Here is a 23,893-nt window from a genome sequence, read left to right as displayed (position 1 = left end):
TCTGTTTCCTCTTTGATTCAACGATTATTTAGGAGTTTTAGTTTCTAATATATATTTTACTATATTTTTATTCATAATTTATAATTGTTATCAAAGAACGTGTTTTGTATAATTTCTTTACAGTTTATTGAAACATACTTTGTGAACAATATTGTTCCTGTGTACTGAAATTTTCTTTTTATATTTTCTGGGTTATATGTAGATAATATATATATATATATCTATCATCAATGTTGTTTATATTGTATATTTTCTATATTTGCTGTTTTTATTTTTTAGATATTTACTAATTTGTTGTGTACTTAATCCCTCAGTTTCTAGTAAAAGTATGTTAAACTCCTATACTATGATTGTGATTTGCAGAGTTTCTCCTTGTTATTCTTCATGGTCTAATTGTCTTTGATAATTCTTCCTATCAGTTAGGGTGTGATCACAAAATCAGGAAGACTTTGAGTAATGTTGAGGAAGGGATTTATTATAAGGGTTGGACCATAAACAACTGTGGGCTCTGGCTAAACTGTCTGTGCTGCTGCTTGTCTGGGGCTGCACCTAAAGGCAGCAGGGCCAACAGGAAGGAAAGTGGACATGCAATGGGGAGAGCAAGAATAAACCAGAAGCTGTGAGAAGGCAATGAAAACTCAGAGGACACACTGGAAATTGTGTCTGTCTCACTGCCTTCAGGCCTCCACATTTGATGATATTAATCACCTGTAGGGGAAGCTGAAGCCCTTTGCCACAGAGCTGCACATGTTGGTGCAGAAGTCACAGAAGCTGTGGGAAGAGGTCCAACAAGAGTGAGAGGAGCTCTGGGACCAGCTGCTGCCCCAGGTGCTGCAACAGCTGAGCTGCAGAGCACAAATATGGTTGTTACTTAACTCCTGCCTTCCAAATGTCACACAAATTTCTATTGAGGCCAGCCCTAATCTGGAAGCATACAGGGATGGGGATTCTGGAAAGTCTAGTTTCAGATTAGCTAAAATGACTGCACAAAGCCAACACAGTTTCCCTCGCTATTTAGTTTCTTTCTTTATTCTTTTAAATGCTTTTAGCCTTTAACTATTCTGTTTGATATTAATCTTCTTACAGTACTTTCTTTTGTTTAGGTTTTGCTTCATAGAAGTTTCTCATCCCTTTATTTAACTTTCTATTTGTATTAGACATGAAAATCCATGGCTCATATCTCCTGCTCAGGGAGCATAATCAACCAGGTGTCCCAGCTGCTGTTCTTCTGGGTCCACCACTGTGTTCATGTTAAGGCCACATTTCCCACAGGCCACTCAAACAGCAACTGAGCATAACAGGAGAACTAATGCAGGTCCATTTCTGGAACACATGAAACTCCACAACCAGGTGACTTTGTCCTAAGGACTCCCAATTAGAGTGTCAAAAATGCCTTGGAACTGGATTGTGGTTTAAGACTCTTCCTATTCAATCCTACCTTCCCTCTCCCTTTCACAGGGGTCAGACCTGCATGACAGGCTGAAGAGTTCCTTCTCCTCTTCTCCCTTTTACTTTACAAACATTTCTCCAATAAATTTCTTACACATCTAGTTTTGTCTCGGTGTCTGCTTCTTCGAGAACTTGAACTAATGCACTGTGTATGTGTCACTTGCAAAGCATGTTTTAAGAGGTCTATGTTTAATTTTATTTTAATCTGACAAATTTTTCTTTTAATGGATTCGTTTAATCTCATCTACCTGTGGTTTATGATATGTTTAGTTTTACTATTACATTGTTTTCTCTTTGCCAGCCTACTTCTTTACCTTTAGTTTTCCCCTTTCATGTTTTCAATTTGACTGCTTAAATCCTAGCAAGAAAAGCATGGGCTACTAAAATAACAAAGCTCAAACTATCAGTGGCTTCAATTCAAAGTTATTTCTCACCCATTTTGCATGATCATTGTACATTGGCTTATTTAGTCTCTCAGAAACCCAAACTGATGAAGGCTCCATCTCAACACACACTTCCCTAAGAAAGGCAAATAAAAGAGAATATGCCAAACACTCAGTGGCTCTTCAAGCTTCCATCTAGAAGTGACACAGGGCACTCCCACCCCCATTGACTACAAGTGGTTACTTGGCCACTAAATTCAAGTATTATAGTTACCTGAATACCTGAATTCAAATGGGCAAGGAAATGCAATGCTGCCATGTGCCCAGGTAGAAAAGGATATTTGTGTATAGTCCTATTGAATACTTTTATTCCCCTCTGTTGGGTTGAAAACAATACGATATATTCTTATGCTTTTAATGGTTGTTCTTAAATATGCTTTAAACCTATCTACTTAACTACACAGTTGGCCTCCATATTTGTGGGTTCCGCATCTGTGGATTCAACCAAGCATGAATTGAAAATATTTGAAAAACAGACATCTGTACTGAATATGTGCAGAGTTTTTCTTGTCGTTATTCTCCAAAACAATCGAGTAAAACAAGTATTTACATAGCACTTATATTGTATTAGATATTTCAAGTTATCTAGAGATGACTTAAAGTATACAGGAGGATGTTCATAGGTTATATGTAAATATTATACTGTTTTATGTCAGAGACCTGAACATCAATGGGTTTTGGTATCCACAGGAAATCCTGGCACTAATCCCTCACAAATACTGCAGGATTATTGTATTTCACTTTTTTAAACAAAGTCTAAATGTATGTAATATTTTAATCTTGTACCCAAATTCAAAAAAACATTAATGGGCTTTAACTATCTCTCTTTTTGCTTTGCTTAAAATAAATAATTTATCAGTTTTCTTCTTGATTGTGTTTTTATATTCATGGGCACATTTTAAATTTCAAGATTCTAATATTTTTTCGTATCTCCAGTTCCTATTACATTTCTGCCTAATTTTGTTTCGTAATTTAATGATTCTTTACATTAGGGGTCTGCAAACTGTGGCCCGTGGTCTATATCTGGGTCACTGCTAGTTTCTATAAGTAAAGGTTTATTGAAACACACACATGCTTATTCATTTATATATAGAGTGTCCCCAACTTACTATGGTTCAATTTGCAGTTTTTTGACTTTCCAATAGTGCTTCCAGCTATGTATCTTAATGGTAGTACCCATATAACTTCTGTTTTTCACTTTCAGAACAGTATTCAATAAAACCACATTAGATACTTAACACTTTATTATAAAATAGGTTTTGTGTTAGATAATTTCCAAATGTAGGCTAATGTTTAAGTGTTCTGAGTATGTTTATGATAGAATAAGCTAAGCTATCATGTTTGGTGGGCTAGGTGTATTAAATCCATTTTTGACTTAAGCTATTTTCAGCCTATGATGGATTTATCAAGACATAACTACATCATAGATTGAGGAGCATCTTTATGTCTATGGCTGCTTTCTTACTATAATAGCACAGTTGAGTAGTAAAAAAAAAAAAAGACTGTGTGGCCAGCAAAGACAAAAAGTATTTACCACCTAGCACCTTACGAAAAAAATTTGCACACCCCTGCTTTAAATGAGTTATGGACTTTCATTTTAAAGTTTTGATCACTTTAAACATACTTTAAAACAACTCTTTTTCAGACTGTTGTACAACATTAATTTCATCTTGAGGGCTGTCTTCCCTAGAATTGCATTTCCTTGTGGGTTTTAGAACTTTGAAATATGGGCTCATTTTGAGAAGTGTTTTGTTTGTTAAATATTATTCTTCCCTTTTTCTCTCTTCCAGTGTCTTTCCTCCCTCCTGTCTAGCCGTTTTGTAGTTATTACCACTGGGTCTTAGCACTGCAGTATAGAAACTGGTCTTAACAATGGCAGTTTTGATTGATGAGGTTTTCCTTCTTGATGACTATAGGATCCTTGTGAATCCAGTCATCAAACCAGGAGAGTTGTCTGTGTAGTCACAAGATTCTTTCCTCCTTCAGCATCCCTATATTCACAGCTTGCTGTAATGCTTAGCCACTGTTAATAATCAGTAGTATGTTCTGAGCCACTTTTGATCAGAGAAGAGGGCAGACTCACCATAGCCACTAACTTCAATTGATACCTGGTTCAAATCTCTGCTTTGAATCAGGAGAGCAAGCACCTGCTCAGTGTTGCCTGCTTCTAAACTAGGACCCTACCAGATCTGTAACTTATTCTGGTTCATCTATTTTTATTTCTGCTGTTTCTCAGCCACAGAATTGTTTATCATATTTTTTAATCTTGGACTTAGTGTTTGGCTTTCTTTTAAAAAAATTTCAACATGTTATTGGCACACATTTGGAGCAGAGGGATGCATCAAAGCATGAACTGATGGCACTACCTTGACTGAAAATCTCCATTACATAGTTGATGTGATGATATAATGGTATCTGTTTATAGTATATATTTACTGGGTAATTAAAATCATAAGCATTGAGTTTAAATGAAGTTACTTGAGTGACTGATGACGAAGTAAATTCAGAGTTACTTTTCACAGGGGATACATCGCGTTGTGTAAACTGCAGGATTTAAGTAGAAGTATTAAAGTAAATCAAATCTTTAATTCAGCAGAATAGAACTATCTTTATAGAAAGTAATATAAAATTGATTTCAAATGAAAATCATAGTTCTGCATCTGAGAAGACAAAAGAAAAACAAAATCAGTTAGTAGAGTTTTAAGTTTTGTCAAGGCAAAGAGGCAAAAACAATTATATAGACAGAGAGTAAGGTATGATCTAAGCTACCAGCAATATTCATGAATTGTTTTTCATTTCATCTAAAGTCTTTCATTTTAGAGCTCTAGTGGTTAATGTTCAGCTGTTAGTTTATTGCTTAATGGTTTAAAAGGACAAAAGGAGTAATAACTCATTTTTTTGGGACTGAATTTTCTTTTCTTATACAATCTCCTTTGTTTCTGTTTTTGATTTCTGGATTAACCTGGAGAGTCATAGTTGAACCACTGGTGGAAGGAGACTGAGTCCCTCCATCAATGCCTGACTAGAAACATCCAGATTGGACTGTTAGATAAGTGAGAAATAAACTGATGTTTTGCCACTAAGATCTGGTGGTGTATTGTTACTGTAACTAGTGTTGCCTTAATTAATGCAATGCTCGATGATACATTTCTGTCCTGCACCTGTTCTCCTAGCAGATTTTTAAAAGACTTGGAACCAACCCAAATGTCCAACAATGATAGACTGGATTAAGAAAATGTGGCACATATACACCATGGAATACTATGCAGCCATAAAAAATGATGAGTTCATGTCCTCTGTAGGGACATGGATGAAGCTGGAAACCATCATTCTCAGCAAACTATCACAAGGACAAAAAACCAAACACCACATGTTCTCATAGGTGGGAAGTGAACGATGAGAACACATGGACACAGGAAGGGGAACATCACACACTGGGGACTGTTGTGGCGTGGGGGGAGGGGGGAGGGACAGCATTAGGAGATATACCTAGTGCTAAATGACGAGTTAATGGGTGCAGCACACCAACATGGCACATGTATACATATGTAACAAACCTGCACATTGTGCACATGTACCCTAAAACTTAAAGTATAATAATAATAAAAAAAAAAGTTTTCAGCTTAAATACATGGTTTTCAATAGCTCTAATTTTTGTATGTCAGAGGAAATCAGAAAATTTTTCTTGTATTTATTAAAGTTATTTCCACATAATCAACCAATAAGTTTTTTAAACTGAAAATAAGCTTTATTTTGGTCATGAAAGGCTATTTTAATTTGCTTTCCATTAAAGCAAAACAAAGATGCATTTTAGATGGCTCTTTGGTCATCTGTTTCTATTCAATGGTTGCTTATTACTTAATCTTAGTTTCAAAACTGAAATGGTATTTGCATAAAGTCTATCCAAATTTGAAAGTTGTCATTGGGATGAATATGCTGTGTAGTCAACCAAGAACAGGATTTGCCTAGTGAAGCTTGAGAAAGATTATTTTAGAACTAATAAAATAAAGGAGTTTCAACAAATCTGAACAATGTGTACCACACTCTCTTGAAACTGCTTATCTGTTTCTTCAAACAGATATTTATTGAGCAATATCCATGTATAAACTACCATGCTGGGCCCTGTAGGCAAAGAAAAAGAAATATGATTCACTCTCTCACAGCCTCCAGGATCTTAAATTGTGGAGACAAGAGATACTCAAACATGTTACATGAGATAGTGTATGATAAATGTCAAGAGTGCTAGAGCAATAAGTAATGCAGAAAAATAATCCAGAAAAGGGATACGGAAACTCCAGCTGCAGTAATTAGAGGTTTAGCTTGAAAAAGGGGATGATTTGGTATATTTGTAACAGGTTGAACAGCATACCCAAACTCTATGAAACAGGGTGAGATTGTTTGTGGCAAGGATGTCCTTAGACCCGTTGATTCCAATCATGAGGTGGAGGCACTCTTATCAAATTTTGCAGAGACATGATTCTGTCATTGGGTGACAAATCTATTATCCATAAAAAGTAGACATGTAGGTTTCCTACTACATATTGAGCCTGAAATAAAATTATTTTGCACATTATAATGAAGATAATAATAAATCTAGATTTAGAATTGGAAAACTTATGGTCCGGTTTTTACTTCATAGGATAAGCTGAGATAGTCACTTAATGTCTCTGAACCTCAGTTTTTTATGTAAACTGGGGGTAAATATTTCTATCCTTTTTATGTGAATAGTAGTTATGAAGAGCAAACAAGAAATGTGTAGGAAAGTGTTTTTTAGACTGTCAAAGGCTATGAAAATGTAAAGGGTTACGGATTTGTGGTGGATTAAAGAGAAACACAGATTTCTGTGGCACTTATCTCATTAAAAGTTAGTCTTTACCCTGTCCCTTGACTTGAGAAAGAGGGGCTGGTGACTGTTTGGAGTAATGGAACACAGTGGAAGTGATGCTGTGGCAGCTTCTTGGGTCATGCTTTAAGAGATTAGCAGGTTCTATGTGCTGTATTATAGGAATTTTTGCTTTTAAAACTGAGCAACCATGCTGTCAAGAAGTCCAAGAAGCCCATGTGAGAGAAACTGAGAAGTCCCAAACCAACCATCTCAGCTAAGTCCCAGCCAACAGCTATCACCAACTTGCCACTTACGTGACTGAACAGTGAATTATTTAGCCCTACTCAAGCTACTTTGGCTGGCATTCTGTGGAAAACAAATGCACTTCCCCTGTCATGCCCTGTGTAAATTGCAGATTCGTCAGTTAAACAAATGACTGTTGCTGTTTTAAACCATTAAGTTTCGGGGTAGTTCGATAGTCGGCAATGAATTACTAGAACATGATGTTTAGTAAAGGAATTACTATATTATTTCAGAGTGTACTATAACTCATCATACATATTTTATTTGCTTTGACTATAGTTTTTATGATATAGTTTGAGGTGTCTTCACAACAAATATGCTCCAGAGGGAGGAAAAGAGGCTTCAGCTAGTTCAGGCTTCCTATGAGCACCTCCCTCATTTAACTCTTACAATGGATCGAATAATTCTTAAAATTTTTTATGGAAGAGCAGGATGAGACATGAAACTTGTGGTAAGGTCTAATAGAAAAAAAAAATCACAACAGAAAGGCTGGAGAAAAGTCATGACCTCTTCATCAGTGTACTATTCTTCTTTTGAAAATAGTTCATGGTTTGCTAGAGATACTTTGTGGAAATTGAGCATCTGAATATGAAACACCAGACAACCATATGACCTGAAATGTGTAATGTATGTTTCACTGGATATTGTCTGATATACCCAAAAAACTTCTTTCAACATTTCCTTAAGTGAATGTCTTCTAAAGCCAAATTCTCTCAAGTTCTTTCTATCTTAAAATATCTCTATTTCACCTTAATTTTGGAAGAATGTTTTTATGGGGTACAGAATTCTAAATTGATAGTGTAATTCTTTCTTTCGGCATTTTAAAGGTGTCATGCCATTGTCAGTTAACTTCCATTGATTCTGTTGAGAAGTCTGTCATATTCTTCTTTTTCTTTTTCTTCTAAATGTAGTGCGTGTGTGTGTGTGTGTGTGTGTGTGTGTTATGTGTGCATATGCATGTGTGTGGTGGCTGCTTTTAAGATTTTCTTTTTATCTTAGTTTTCTTGAGGCTTGACTTTGTATTTATACGGTTTGAGGTTCACTACATATTTGGTTTTGGATCTGTGGGTTGATAACTTCTATCAGTTTTCAATGTTTCTTAGCCAATGTCTCTTCAAATTATTTCTTTGGCACCATTTTATTTCTGTTCTACTTTTAGGAATACAATACACATATGTTGACCATTTGATACAGTGCCACAGATGGGGTTGGTTGCTTTTCTCAGTTCCTAATTTTTTTTTTCTTTTTTCATTTTAGTTTAGGTAATTCCAATTCACTTATCCTTTCTTTTGCTTTTTCTAGGCTGCTGTAAAACAAATAAATTCTTCATTTATGCTATTGGGTTTCCAAATCCTAGAATTTTTCTTTGTTTTTATGTTCCCAGTACTCTACTAAAATGAAATCTGACATCTGTTCCCACATGTGAACCATGTTTTCCATTAGTTTTTCTTAAAAAATATTTAACATTTTTATATCAGATTTTTTATTTGCTAATTCTAATATTGTGGTCACATTTGGGTCTACTTCTATTGATTATTTATTGAATTGATTATGGGTCATATTAATCTGCTTGTTTTTATACCACACAATTTTTTATGCCAGAAATTGTGTGTAAAAGTACATATATATTATTTACTCAAGGAAAAGAAATGTCTGTTCTTGTGACTGGCTGCAAGTGATAAAGCTAAAGCAATCTGATGTATAATTGAGCTGGGTCTGAGGTTTGTTGTAGCTTTTGTTAGATCTGTTAATTCACCATATGTTTCAAATGTTTTACAGGCAGCATTGGAACTAGTTTATCTGGGCACTGTATAATTCTGGAAATGTCTTTATGTTTTACATCCCAATGACTATATTACCCAGATTTGGGGATTCCTGTGGTGGTCTTTTGTCTCTTTAGCTCTGCTTCTGACTTTCTAAGCCTCACAAAATCTATTCATACTTTGCTGCTTTGCCCTTAGGTTTTGGCATGTTACTATCTTGCACTCATGTAAGGCTCTGAATGACTTGTGGCTGATATTTCTCAGTTCAACTATTGTGCCTCCAGCTTTTGGTTTCTGTGTAATTGATCCACTTTAGAGGAAATATCTTTCTACCTTCTTTCCCTGTTCCCAGGCATTGGAGAAGCACCGTTGTGCACTCATTAAGGGCCTGAGGTGCAGGAAGCTCTCTCTGCCCTCTTGCTGTGCTCCTATTCTTCTGCAAGCTACTGCATGTGTTCAGTGAAGGTATTGTGAAATAAGACTGGCAACTGGGTGTGTAAGTGCACTCTCACAGACCACCTTGGAATCTCATACATCAGGCTAGCCACACATAGCTATTAAACCTTTATTAGAATTTTGGCTAGCTTCTCCTTACCTCTGTCTATAGCGGGTTTGCTCTTTCTCCTTACGTGTCCACAGATTTTGGTTTCTTCTCTCACAGAAAGGGCTTTTCTCTTTCTGGAATTTAATTTATTTAAATTTTGTTTTAGTCTTTAGCAATCTAATGCAAAAAAAAAATCATACCTTTATAACTTCTCTGGCTTGTTTCCTTTGTTAGGGTGAGAGCAGTGGTCTCTTGACTTTATACATCCTAACCAGAAGCTCTCATATCTTTGTAATACATTTCTTTTCTCCTTTAATTTTTCAGGGTTATTTTTGATGTTTGTAAACAATGCCAAATATTGATATTATTCATCATGTATTAATAAACAAAGATGTGGAACTTAATCATAATCACATAGATTAAATTATAAAAATTTTTGGCCAGGCATGGTGGCTCATGCCTGTAATCCCAGCACTTTGGGAGTCTGAGGCAGGCAGATCACGAGGTCAGGAGATCAAGACTATCCTGGCTAACACGGTGAAACCCTGTCTCTACTAAAAATACAAAAACAAAATTAGCCGGGTGTGGTGGCGGGCACCTGTAGTCCCAGCTACTCGGGAGGCTGAGGCAGGAGAATGGCGTGAACCCAGGCGGTGGAGCGTGCAGTGAGCCGAGATCGTGCCGCTGCACTCCAGCCTGGGCGACAGAGCGAGACTCCGTTTCAAAAAAAAAAAAAAAAATTTAATTTCAGGAAACATTCAAATAATTATTTTAGGCGTTACCATAACTAAGCAATATGAGTATGACTGATGCCTCTTCCAGATCTTAAATCTTTTAATTCAAGTAAAATCCATTACTTTTGATTTGTTCTCAAGCAAATTTTTTAAAAATTACAACTGAAACACCCTTCTTCATAAATACATGCAAATAATCTTTTTACATATCTTCATACTTAGTAACCTTTTATTATATATTAGTATGTATTATATATAATATTTTATATACACACATTTATGCCTTCAGTCCTTTTTCTGTCTCTCTTCTAGAACTTCTACCATTTCCTAAATCTCTATGACTATAGAAAGACCAAAATAAGGCATTATGTTTAAGAGAGACAGTGCATGCAAGAGAGAGCATGCACAATATATTTAGTAATTTTATTTTCTTTTGTAAAATTGCTACTATTTCTTCCAAAGATCAATGAATATTCCACAGAAGAGGTGCCATTACTTTAAGTTACCATGTATTGCTCTTGTGTATAGATACTTAATCCTCTATTGTGTTCATGGTTCTTGTTTATAAGGTTTGCTGCTCTTACATTAACGGAAAACATGTAAATGTTATCAAAATACTTTTAATCTGTAGAGTAATTTCACTGATTCAAAGTGGCTAATTTGTGGCTGTAACAGAAAAATCAACTGTGAACAAATAATATTTATTCTGGTGCCTTTATGCAAGAAATACCAATTATTCTGGATTAAGAGTTAGTCATAAAATAGTATTACACAGTGGGTAGAAGAGTCTCATATATATACACATGTGCATGAACAAGAAACATATGTTCTGTCGGATAGTACAAATAAGGCTGGGCATCTTAGTTGTAATAATGTGACTCCAAATTTTTCTAATCAAAAGTGAAATGGATTGGTTAGTGCTGGTCATGCTGAGATCAATAGATCTATCTTATTTTCTTCATATATAAAATCTTATTCAATCACAGGTAAAATGGCAATACAAAATAACATAAGAGCTCTAATAAAGTCTATGCCATTCATTGCTTTTTGATATGAGCTGCTTTATATTCTGATTATGTTGCTGCTATAAAATGAACAAAGAGTAACATGGAATTTGATAAAGACAAGAAAACTTTTATTAAACTTTTACAACAGTGAGATAAATTATTCATGCAATTGCATGAATAATGGTATCCATGCTGATTAAATCAGCTAAGAGGAAGCAAAATATTCACGTGCATGGCATGAGTTCCATTTTCAAATAGTTCTGAAATGAAAATGCAATATAAAACAACACAGTAGTTGGTCCCCCAAAAATGGAAAGAAAAAAATGTGGAATACAGTATTAATTCAAAAGGGGAGAGAAAAGTTTAAAGCACTTGCGCTTCTGAAATCCACTAGCCAGAAGGAATGTTCAAAGACAGAAGAAATAATCCACTACTTCAAAGGAATTTAATGAAAGAGAAATAGCAAAGATGACGAGGGTGCAAGAGGGACAGACCTAGGGCTTAGAGGAGGGAGAGAATGAGTATTTATCCAATGAACCATTCATAGCCTATTCTATCTGAGGCTTGAATAAAATAGGATTCTCTCCAAATTAAGCTGTTGGGCACATGCCAGCATTTTGGGATGATCTGAGAAAGAAGCTGCTGCCGGTAACAAATGAGGTGTCTTCTACATCTCCCCTGCCACATGTTTTGAAATTTGTGACTATCACTTGTCCTTTCATCAAAATGTTCGCAAAAGGAAAGTGTCAGAGTTCATACTTCTCTTTCCACATCACTGAGCACATGAAATGGAGGAGAAAACCCTTGCCACCCACAGAATTCCAAAGAGCTGAGTGCATGCTGCAGAACACGCTGGAAAAGTAGGAAGAGAGAAAAAATAGCTCATAAATGAGCCCAGTAGAGAAGGGGGGAGGAAAAAGAGGCATGGGGGGAAAGGGACTGACCAAAATGGTAAAATTCCTTACCAGTGATGATGCACAAATCCACCCTCAGAAGGCAGGGTGCTTTTCACTAGTGAGTGGTCCATCTGATGAGAGTGATTGACATATACATGTAGGGAGGACTGGAGACCCCTAGTGTCTGTGGGACTCCCTGTGAACCTTCACCCTTACTGGCTGCTCGTGGCCCTGTCCATTATGATTGGCTGGTTTGGCTGTCCTGATTGGTCAGTGCCTGTGCCCTGTCCATTCTGATGGGCTGGTTCAGCTGTCCTGACTGGTCAGAGCCTGTGCCCTGCTACCTGTTCCTTACAATAATTATCACCTCTGTTCTTAGTCCAAGCCGCTGAGAGAGCCCCGAAGCATTCTCTCACCACTGAGGGTACCTCTCCAGTTTCTCCCTGTGTTCCTCCTTCTGTGCTGCCATGTCCTCCTCTCTCCTCATTTACCTTCTCATCTGACTAGATGTTCATCTTTCTGGAGGCACCTGCCAGTCTCTGGGGTCTCTTAGTCCTCAGGAGTAAAGACAGAAAAGTAACCCAAGAACATGCACTTGAACTTTGTTGCTCCTTAGGAGAGACATAGTGTAATGTATACTTATTTTAGTCTTACCTTAACTTTCTTTTGAAAAAAGCCATCTGTTTTCAACCAAGTGCTTCTCGTTTCTCTGGTTTCCAAGGCTCCCCTTTCTTTTGATAGTAACAGCCAGCTGAGTTCCCAACCTGCCTGACTAGGAATTCTAGGGCTGTTCCCCAACATTTCTGGGAATCCCTAGTGAGTGTCTAAATGCTGCGTAAAGCTTCTCCGGCTTCCACTTGTCACTTGCTACCAGGGACCACCACTCTAAGGCCACACCCCACCAATTATCTCATTACTCTTTTCTAAGCTGCAGCCACTATTCCTTTATTTCCCAAACACAAAGATATCGTGTTTGACAAAGTAAATGAAGACTTGTAAGACATGATAGGGGATTTATAATACAGAAGGGAACACCACTTTTAAAAGTTTGTATAAATTTAAGGGGTGCAAGTGCGATTTTGTTACCTTAATATATTGTGTAGTGGTGAACTCAGGGCTTTTAGTGTATCCACCACCAGAATAGTGTGCATTGTATCCATTAAGTAATTTCTCATCGCCCACCCCCCTTTCACCGTCCACACCCTTCCTAGGCTCCCATGCCCATCATTCCACACTCTATGTCCATGTGTACACAGTAGTTAGCTCCCACTTAGAAGTTAGAACATGCAGTATTTGGCTTTCTGTTTCTGAGGTGGGAAAAAGAGTTTAACCTATCACTGTCAGAGTCTATATTATTTTTCAAAGGACCCCTTTGGTCTCTCCTTCTTTTCCCTGACAGCTGCCATAGTGTGGCGCCCAGCCATGGTCCCTAGTTTCTTTCTTAGGTCCTCTCCTCCTCCTAAAACATAGAGCCCCAACTCCCTATATCTGGGCCTATAAGAGGAAACATTATTGGATATTATAATGGTCCTAGAAGTGTCATTCTATCCTCCAAGAAGGCAACCATTGCTTGAAAAACAAAACAAAACAAAACCAGAACACAGAATGTATAAATTCCATTCAAAAGTATGACATTTGAATGTTTCACCAGTCAGAACTTTGTCAAGGAATAAGTAAATTCATTACACGTGCATGACTTAAAAAGGCCCTACAGAATGGTCTCTCTCACACAAAGCAAGACTCTGCATGAAAGACAAATTTCAGCTCAACCCTTAGAGTCTCAGAAAGTTGGGAAATCTTTACTTCCAGTTTCAAGGACACCACCTCTTACACGTAATGGGTTTTTAAGTGATGCTACTGCTGAAGAGAAGATGAAAATACCTTCATTAAATAAAAAACTTGTAACAGAATGCTGAAACAGAATTATTCAGAGGCTAGTGATCCCTTTCTTCTTCTTCATTTTTATTTTTTGAGATGGAGTCTCACTTTGTCTCCCAGGCTGGAGTGCAGTGGCACGATCTCAGTTCACTGCACCCTCTGCCTCTCAGGTTCAAGTGATTCTCCTGCCTCAGTCCCCTGAAGAGCCGTGATTACAGGCGCATAGCACCACGCCTGGCTAAGTTTTGTATTTTTAGTAGTGACGGGGTTTTGCCATGTATGCCAGGCTGGTCTTTAACTCCTGACCTCAAGTGATCTGCGTGCCTCAGCCTCCCTAAGTGCTGGGATTACAGGCATGAACCACTGTGCCCAGCCCATTTCTTCTTATACACCAAACTCTACTGCCACTAGTGGTGACTCTGTTATGTCATGGTGCTGCGTCTAAGAAAGAAGAATGACCTTTCTCAAATTATGGAGCTGAAGTAGAATTTCCTTCTCTCATGTTATCATGTTAGATCTAGTGAGTGTGATAAAATTAAATAATTAACAATATTTCTTCAGTCCTACATGTGCCAGGCATTGTGCTGGGAGTTCAGGATAAAAAGATAATAAAAGTGAGGTCACTATCTTTAAATTGCTTCCAGTCCAATAGGAGAAACAGACCTAGAGGTACATATTATCAGTAGTGAAATTGTATATAGGGTACAGTGAATGCATTGTCAGTTCTGGGAGGGAGGAACAGAGGAAGAAAGATCTTTATTGAGTAGGTCATGTTTGAGTCCTGTTAATAAATGGTGCTTTCCAGGAAGACAATGTTAGGGGTGTTGGGGGTGCATTTTCAGATGTGTCTACAGTGAAGTGTGTGACAAAGCATGCATGTGAACCCTTGCCTAATTTTATCGGACAACCTTCAACTTTCTCCACTTACTGGGACTCTCCCATTGTAACTTAATGTTTCTAACATAATATAACATGATAGGATTTGGAGATGATAACTTGTTAAAACCAAATAGAATCAGCTTTAGGGTTCAGAATGATACATTCCTGCAGCAGGTGAAGGGATTCCTTCAACTTTTCCGTCCCATATCCAACTCTTTATTGTATTATACATGCTACTCTCTCTAAATGCTAACGATAAAAAATCAAATCTATGACCAAGGTGGGAGAAAATGAAGATGGGCTAATTATGTCAGTGATAGATCTACATTTACTCAGGAAAACCATGACTGAACTAAATTATGAGTCCTGTCTGTCAAACTGCACAATATAGAGTCAAGTTGCTGATTTCAGAATTTATAACATGTACTGTTTTTCCATGTGAACTTATTCATAGAAGGGAAAATTTTTAAGATGCTATCCCAATATAAATTTATAAATGCTCCACAGCTTGAAACATATTTCCACTATGTAAATACAATTTATGAAGGGTGTGATAATTACTATGCATTGCATATCTGTATCAAAACATCTCATGTACCCCATAAATGTATACACCTACTATGAACTTATAAAAATTAAAATTAAAAATTAAAAAAATTATGAAGAATAAAAGCTAGGTGAAATGTGTCTAATATATTAAATTTCAAATGTCCCTTGTCCTATGGTAGAGGTCTGTAGAAAATTCTAGAATTGGCATGGGCTGTATCCTTCACTGTATGTAAGTGTGCTAGTTTCTACTATACCTGTGATATTTTAATGAGAGATCCAGGTCTCATCACTAAAGAAATGGGTTTTGGCTCACACCTCAACTATGTATAAACTGAATTTTCTTAGTGTCCATATCTCTACAGTAAGTCTATTTTTAGGTAGAAATAAACCTGCGTCTAATTGTGATTAAGGTAAAAAGTTGTGGAAAGCAGTGAAGAAAGGGGTTGCTCCCTTTACAATTAACCAATCACAATATATTCAGCAGTCTTTATATGCTCAGTACTTTGCTAGGCTCTTTGAGAGATGAAAGAGAAAAGTTGGTCAAATAGCAGGCCATTCTTTTATCCACATCCCTTTTCTGGGTTCCCATATCTTTCAGTAAAAATCAAATGCTGGGGGGCACTGCACAATTTGTGCTCTAACCCCTGTATCTCAATGTGACCCCATTTCTTTCTGCTTTTCTTCTAGCTTAGGGCATTTTGACCATACTGAACCCCTTGCTTTCCTCGGACATAAGAACATTCTTCTACTGTGGAGGGCTATGATGCTGGTCTTTCCATCTCCAAGCTCTTTTCCCTGATATCCTCATGGCTTACCTCTTTGGGTCCTACCTCAAATGTCATCTTAGTAAAGGCTCCTCCACATGGTATTTAAAATTTCAACATAGAACCCCATCCCCATTATTCTGCACTTCTTTCTTCATCCCCTGCTTCAAATTTCTTCATTGCCCTTATCACTATCTATCATACTAAGTATTTTTTCTCTTTCGTTTATTGACTCTCCCTAGAATGTAGAACAAAAATCTTTTAACATTTGTTCCCACTGCTGCATGCCCAGAGCCTGGAATAGTACCTGGCACATCATAGGAGCTCAATGAATTGTTAATTCAATGGATAAGTTTAGTTGCTGCTCTCAAGAAGTGTGGTGCAAGGCTTAAAATTGAGGCTCAATATTATGTGCTGCCTTGACCTCTGGTAAAATTGGTAGGATCTCAAATGGTCTAAGCATTGTTCCCACTCTTGTTCTGTGGATATCGTCCCCCTAGTCAAACAACCCTCCTTATCAAACAGTCTGGATGCATTTCCTGCTTATTTCTGACTAGTGGGTTCCTGTTGTGGAATTGTTCAAACAAATCACTCATATTCTCTCATGGGAGTCGGGGGGCACCTTATCCTCTTAATACTACAAAGCCTGCCTCCCACATTCCTTGTCACCCACTCTGTTCCTGAGCACAGGCTGCATGTGACCCTGTTGGCATGGTGTCCCTCTCCCGTGGTCTGTGAGTACATATGACTAATACACTGCTGTTGGTCTCACTTGTCCAGTGTGAAGTATTATGTGTTTGGCCATTCCCATAACACTACAGAGAAATCCTTTCCTCACCAATGGAGTGAATAGGAGGCAATTTTAAAATGAGGAATCGCAACATAGTGTGTGAGGCAAGATATATGCAGGAATCAAGAATAGAATTAGGAGTGTCCAAGCAAGTGGTAAATTATGTGATGCTAACTGAAAGTACCATGAAAATTCAGAAATGTTTGTATACATAAATAATTTTAGTTTAGTAAACAAAATATTTAATGAAAAAAGTTTAAAGTTTAAAGACTTTGAAATAGGAATAAAAAAGATTAGCAAGTGTTCTATTTAGTGCATTCCTCTGGGTTATCTCTGCCTTCCACTGTCTTTGGACTACTTTACAACTCAGAAAGTTGTAGAAAACTGGTAAAAATGCATATGACTCTTGTCCATAGAAATAAAAATTAATTATATCTGCTAAAATGCAATAGTCTATTGCCCTATGAACAGACCCACTTTGCATCTGTTTGTTATTTCACTTCAAAGTTCCTTACTGTATATATATTTGTATGAATGGGTATATATATATATATATATCTCCTTGGGATGCTTCTTTGAACTAGTTGTAACATTTTCCTTATTAATTGATGAGTGAAATAAAGTTTGTGACACATGTTCATTTTATACTTTATAAGAGTCATTATTTTATCCTTTAAACAATCATCCTTTAACAATGCCATTTCTACCAAAACATGAAAAATAGTGTTTTTTATCCTTATTCTTGCCATTAGCCAGAGAACACTTAACATTTTGAACAATATGGTAAATTATAATGAAATTAAGCATGGGACGTTATGTCTACCTGAAAGCAAACATCTGGATGAAACATGAACATTTCAGGCAGCCAAAATTCAGATGGCTGGATCTCAGTAGATGAAACATCTGGATTTTGTGAATTGATTAATTTCCATCCGGCTTTTCTATTTTGGCTTCATTTAGACATAGCTTTTGTCCTGACCCCAAACTTTTTCCTGGCACTATGCAAACAGCATTGTGTGTTGTGTAGAAAGAATTTATATTTATTTTGTTTTCTACCTTTTTTCATGCCTCCACATGGCATACAAGATAATAGCCTCTATTTTTACTTAGTTATTACTTAAAACTATTGTTTGAAGCCATCAGTAAGGACAAAGGAAAATAAAGACTAGTTTGTGTTTGGTGTACCTGAGAAGTAATTTTATTCTGGTCTTTGGCCATGCAATTATAGGGAGACCATTTCATTTATTTTTGTATAATTGTGTGGGTTCCCCTTACATGAGAACTATTTCTGCTACATATTCCTCTATACATATACAAACAAAAAATGTATTTTGTATTTAGAGTCACATTCCTGCAAAGAGAAAAATAAGGAAAAAATCTGCAAAACATTGAAGACTCATGACCCACTTTTAAAACATACCTGGATACATCACATGAACTCAAGACCATGACGATGGAGGAAGGTAATGACCCGAAAGTATAACTGGACCTGAAAGTACAATGGAGCGTTCCTTTTAGTTCCTTGAATATTGATTCTATGTAGTCAAAGCCAAACTGTAAAATCGATGACTTTCATTTGTATTTTCTATTATAGATTTAACACTTGGCAACTCTTACAACAACAACAACGGCAACAGGGAAAAACAACAACAACAACAACAACCAAAGAGTGCAAAAAGAACTAATGCAGTGAGTTGTCCCAGTTTACATTCAGTTCCAGTTTATATTCAGTTTTGTCAGTTTGACCTTCACAGGTCTGTAATTACGGTAATCACAGAGCACTGAACGTGCTAACAATCAAAGCATCCCAATTTGAACAGTTCAACAATAGCCTTTTTAATAGGGGTAAAACCGTGCCAGAAAAACTGCAAGGCTGCTTCAGCCTTTTCTGAAGATGCTGGATAATGGGGAACAGGTATCAAACAACTCACCTCTTAAAAATATGCTGCACAGAGAGATTGACTCCAGCTGTTACTGATAGAACCACTACATGGCTACAAAGAGGATTGTCTTCATCCCTTTGTGGCTCTGATTCTTCCTAATGTTGCCCGATGATGTGGACAAAGTATTATTTCCTTTAAGACTTTCACTTTGAACACCCAACAATGCCTATGACATTTTTAAAGGTCAGAAAAAAAAAAATTAGCAAAATAGGTAACAATGAGTTCGGCCAATAGGCATGGCTGGTATTAGGAACTTTTTCTCCCTAAGTTAGAGGGAGAACCTCGCTGATTTACCAGCTTCTTAACCTCATGCTTGCTCTCTCTCTCTTTTTTTAAATTTCTTCTCCTAGTTGCCACAGATTTACTCTGAATTATTTATTATATCTTTCTCAATACTCTTTGGACAAAAATAGACATTTATAAGACTCTGGCTAAGATTAGGAGAGTAATCTTTGGTTATGAAACAGTGCTTGTTGTTCATGTTATTGTTGTTTTATATTAGTTAACTGGTTCTTATATGAATTACAATCTATATACCTATTCTTGTAACAATTTTAGAATGTCCAGGTTCAAAAGAAATTAGAAACCATCTAGCCTATACTTTTAATTATTTTTTCCTTTTCGCTCATGGATATTTTTAAACAAATTAAATCAGTGTATAAAAACAGGTAAATTCAAAGCTTCTCTGAGCCCAGATGTCCAGATTCTCATCTGCTAAGAGTCTCTTTTATCAATGGTCCCTATCCCGTGACATGTATAACAGAACTCCAAAGCTCCATGGAACCTAGCTCTAAAGCCTATGATTTAATCCAAGCTTTCAATGGCTGGAGAGATAAAGTGACTTAGCCAAGGTCACTCCTAACTTCTGGATTCACGTTTCTCTGACCCGCTGAGTCAACCTGAAGTGAGTACCAAAAATATTTTAGCAAGCACTTACTTGTCACTCTGTAACATCTTTCCACTGGCTTACCCTGGCTGTTCTACTGCTAAAGACAATCAAGTACTTTCTCAGTGACTTTGGCTACAGTGGCAGCAGGACTAGTCAAATCAACACTGTGGGGTAGTGCCCACCTTCCAGAACCAGCTTTGGTTAGAAAAGGGAGGGGATGATCATAGGATTTATGCCACTAAAAATGAGAACCACTTTTCGCTGAGGGTAAGCAGTGCACACGCACTGTGGGATGCGTGTCCAGGTTCAGAAAAAACCTCCTGAAAGCCCGACCTCTCTCACTGCCAGAGTGCAGTGTGTGGGGGCCAGATAAGAACGCTGCAAACTTTGTATCTCCACTGTATTTGTCTAAAGGTGTGAAAAATTACCCTGCTTGCCTGGGCCACTCAGACTGTTAAACAATCTCACAAGCCCTGTAGAAGGTGGTTAGATAGTGAATTCACTTGAGATCCTTATACTTTTATTAAGACTCACCTCTTATTTACTGTCAAGGAAGATAACGATTGGGGCCACTTGAATATGAAGGCTGTATGTTGCACTACTTCTGAGTCCAGAAGAGCCATTAAACTAGGAGCAGTTTAGGTTAAATTGACTGTCACAACAAAGTCCATGTCACAACAAAGAGACAGATAGGGGAAAGGAGAACTAATGTTTATTGAGCAGCTACTATGCAACACCCACTCTTCTAACGTATTTCCCCTACTAGTACTGCAATTCCCCAAGTACTCGTGGTCCTGAGTAAAGGCATTAAAAATCACAATTAAATGCAAATGTTATCAAAGCGCCTTATTGCATCCAGCCCAGCTTAGTTAAATGGCACCAATGTCCACCCAGTTGCTGAAGCCAAAATCTTAGAGTTATCCTTGATTCTCTCCATCCATTCATATAATTTATTATTAAGAGCATCAAATCCACCTTAAAACATCCCAGATCTTGCCTTCTTGCCTCCATCATCATGACCCCTCACCTGGGTTGCTACGGTGCCTTTCTACTTAGTCCATTTGCTTTACACACTTTATGAATACTTATAATAACCCAGTATGAGAGCCACTATTACAGCCCTGTGAAACACAAATATCAGGAGCACAGAGGATCAGGATCACAGACCTATAGCTACCTGGGTATTAGGTCTGTCTGGCAACACTCACTGCAGAGTCACTTAATAGAATTTTGAAAGAAGTTAAGTAATGTTAGTCATTTTGAAATTCACAATTCACAGACTATAAAGAGAAATAAGAGTTCATAAGATTGCCTTGTCTATGTTCCTCAAAACACTACAATTTAATCAAAGGCAAAAAAAATACCACTTGAAGGTCCCAGCTTGCTAATGTATTGTTAAATAAATTACCACCTTTGAGGACTAAGCCAAATGTGCAATTTGTAAGCCAAATGTAGCACTTTTTTTTTTTTTCCAGGATGAGTGGGTGAAAATACATCGGTAATTAGAACAAAAGAAAACTTCAGTGTTTCTAAAATACAACTGAATGAATTCCCCCAAATTAAGTTATATTATTTATTTTGAGGAAATAACAAACTTTAGCTAGTTATCAAACAAACTTTTTCTATATGCATCTAGTAGCTAATGTTTCCAAAGGAAGGAAATAGTTATGAATATTGTATGAAATGTTTTGCTCTGACACTCTGATATTCTGAAGTCCTTATACTAATCACTACTTGGTACTGCTCTATTTATGTCTGTTGTCTCAAAGTGGTGGAAAAGTGGCCTGTAGGAATGAGGAAAACTGATGTACAAAGTGAGGAAGGAAATTTTAAATACAAAGCAATTTCACTAATAAAATGCTCAAGCAGTCTAGAGTAATTTGGGTACTTGGTGAATCATTGCTTAGCAATTCATGAACACTGTGGGTGCTTGGAATTCAATTCCATTGTCCTCTATCTGAATTGCTTTGAAAAAGGTCACATGAGAAGGAAAGGAAGTTTTGACTTTCACATGCCTGTTATTGCTAAGGAAACCACTTCCTCAGTATTCACATATTCAGCATGTCTCTAGTTTTGGCTTCCATACAAATTACATCTTGGTATTGCATTAAGAAACAAACAAGGGTGGAGAATATTTTAAAAACTCAACTCAACTATGATATGTTCACAGAACAAAAAGAGGAGCCCTTTCAGACGCCCTTTCTTTTCTGAAGTTCTCTAGGTATGCCTGGATGGAGCCTCTAAGACCTAACAGGATGTCTGAGATTCCAGGGAAGTGGCCTGTGATCTGTCAGTAAACAAATAAGAAGCTAATACAGCTTTGTTGTGTTTTCTGATTGGCATGGTTCTGAACTATCTCCTACTTGTAGTTGCAGACAAAGAAACGGGAGATGAATTACCATGTTCTAGGACTTTGTGTTCCTTTCCAATTCAAACTGCAATAAGAAATAAAAATGGTTAGGCTTCCAGTGTGTAGATTATATAACGTGTCTCCTCTCTTTTGTGGTTTTGTCTTGTTTTGTTCTTTGTCTTTTAAAGAGAAAAATGAACAAAATAAAGGGATATTTTAGAATGACTGGCTCCCTCGATGGGCCTTATTGCAAGTACAGCTGAACTCTGGCTCTTTTGGTTCAAGAATATCTTTACTATTTGACGGTTTCATTGCTTTTATTTGTATTTCTATTTTTGACCCAAACAGAAAGATCTTGTATAAGCCACCTATTTATCCATTGTAGAAATGCAACTATTTTCAATTCTCCCTGCTGCTGAGAATAGTGATGAGGACCCAGAAGATCACAATTCTGAGATATCTGAGATCTATCTGCCTGAATAGCCTGGTTCTCTCTCCCAGCATTAGGATTTATAGTTCATCTTCTGCCTTTTTGTTTTCAAACTTGTTCATGAATCAGGTTCAGAACAAAACTATACTGTTATTAAGAGCAATCTGCAAACAACTACTCTATAGTGAACTTATAACAGAAGAGTGCTCATTTGATATTACATGGTGGCAACTATGAAAGAGGCAACTGTTAGTTATAATAAAGCTGGAAGGCATAGGATTAGGTGAGTATTTGGGAAATTTTGTACTAACAGAGTTAATATCAAGTGGACACCTAAAACATTTAGAATGCATGGCCTTAGATATCACGAATTTAATTTTTATTTTTAGTATACAAGAAAGGAATATATTTACAGATTCATAGAGGAAATACAGAAAGAAACTTAGTTATTAATTTATTTATGATCCTTTATGCATATGCCCCAGAAATTGCACCAAAGCACTCTATTTCTGGGTTGAGTTTATGAAAAATTTGTGACCACGATTGTACATCTTGATTTCAATATGAACTGGGATGATGATAATGATGATGATGATAATGATGATGATGACATTTCTGTAATAATAATAATAATAGCTAATGTATATTGAGAATTTACTAAGAACTAGTCATTGGGGTAAGCATTTTACATATATCATCTCATTTAATCCTCACAACAACCTTGTGAGATTAGTACTATTATCCCTGATCTTCATAAGAAGAACTGAGGCTCAGAGAGGTTAAATAAATGCTTAAGTTCACTCATCTAGTAAGCAACAGGGCTAAGATTTGAAAACTGGTGGTCTCTCCCCAGAGTCTGACTTCTTAATCATTAGGTGTCTGTAAAGAGAAAGCCTTTCACATAGACTAATTTGAGATGCCAAAAGGCTAAAGGAAGGAAAGGATCCCACCCCTTCCTGCCCCAGCAAGTGCATGTGTATTGCTCGTATGTGATTGTTTTGAACTTAAAGAGGCAGATACCACAGTCCTCTGGATAGGGAAGGGGTTATCCCCAGCATCATTCATCCAAGAAAGGGGAGGCCTTGTGTACGAGAAAGAGAGAGAATTTGAACACCAGGCTAGATGAAAGGAGAGGTCTTGGACTGAGTGTTTGGATGGTGGATGTGCTAAGATAACAGTGACTCCCAACACCCCACTATCTCCACCTCCTGAGGAAGGATAAGGAATTTAAAAGAGATCTGTAGTGGACAGAAAGTTGGGGAAAAGTTATGTCTTGGTAAACTGAAAAATTGAGTTTCATGGTATGTCTTATATCTGTTTCATATTTAAATGTTCATGCTGTGTCAAAGACATGCTCAAAGATACCAAAGGAAGAGTCATATTTGGATCAAGCATTAAAGGAAAATCAGGATTTCCCCTTCCTTCTTGCTCTTTGGGCCAAAGAGATTTTGCCAAGT

General features: G+C 37.0%; 1 long non-coding RNA gene across 2 annotated transcripts in view; it reads right to left on the bottom strand.

Moving 5' to 3' along the window:
• LOC129469802 (uncharacterized) overlaps nucleotides 1–23,893 on the bottom strand; it is a 51,483-nt gene that overhangs the window by 4,222 nt on the left and 23,368 nt on the right. For both annotated transcript variants that reach the window (XR_008653100.2, XR_010118616.1), the window contains 3 exons: nucleotides 18,245–18,313; nucleotides 12,381–12,519; nucleotides 9,379–9,461 (listed from right to left, as the gene is read on the bottom strand). This is a non-coding gene — a long non-coding RNA (uncharacterized lncRNA). The remainder of the gene's footprint in view (nucleotides 1–9,378; nucleotides 9,462–12,380; nucleotides 12,520–18,244; nucleotides 18,314–23,893) is intronic.

The sequence above is a fragment of the Symphalangus syndactylus genome, chromosome 2, assembly GCF_028878055.3.
Source record: "Symphalangus syndactylus isolate Jambi chromosome 2, NHGRI_mSymSyn1-v2.1_pri, whole genome shotgun sequence".
Classification (NCBI taxonomy): Eukaryota; Metazoa; Chordata; class Mammalia; order Primates; family Hylobatidae; genus Symphalangus; species Symphalangus syndactylus.
Note: the sequence above shows the minus strand (reverse complement) of the source record. Positions and strands in the feature narration are given on the sequence as shown.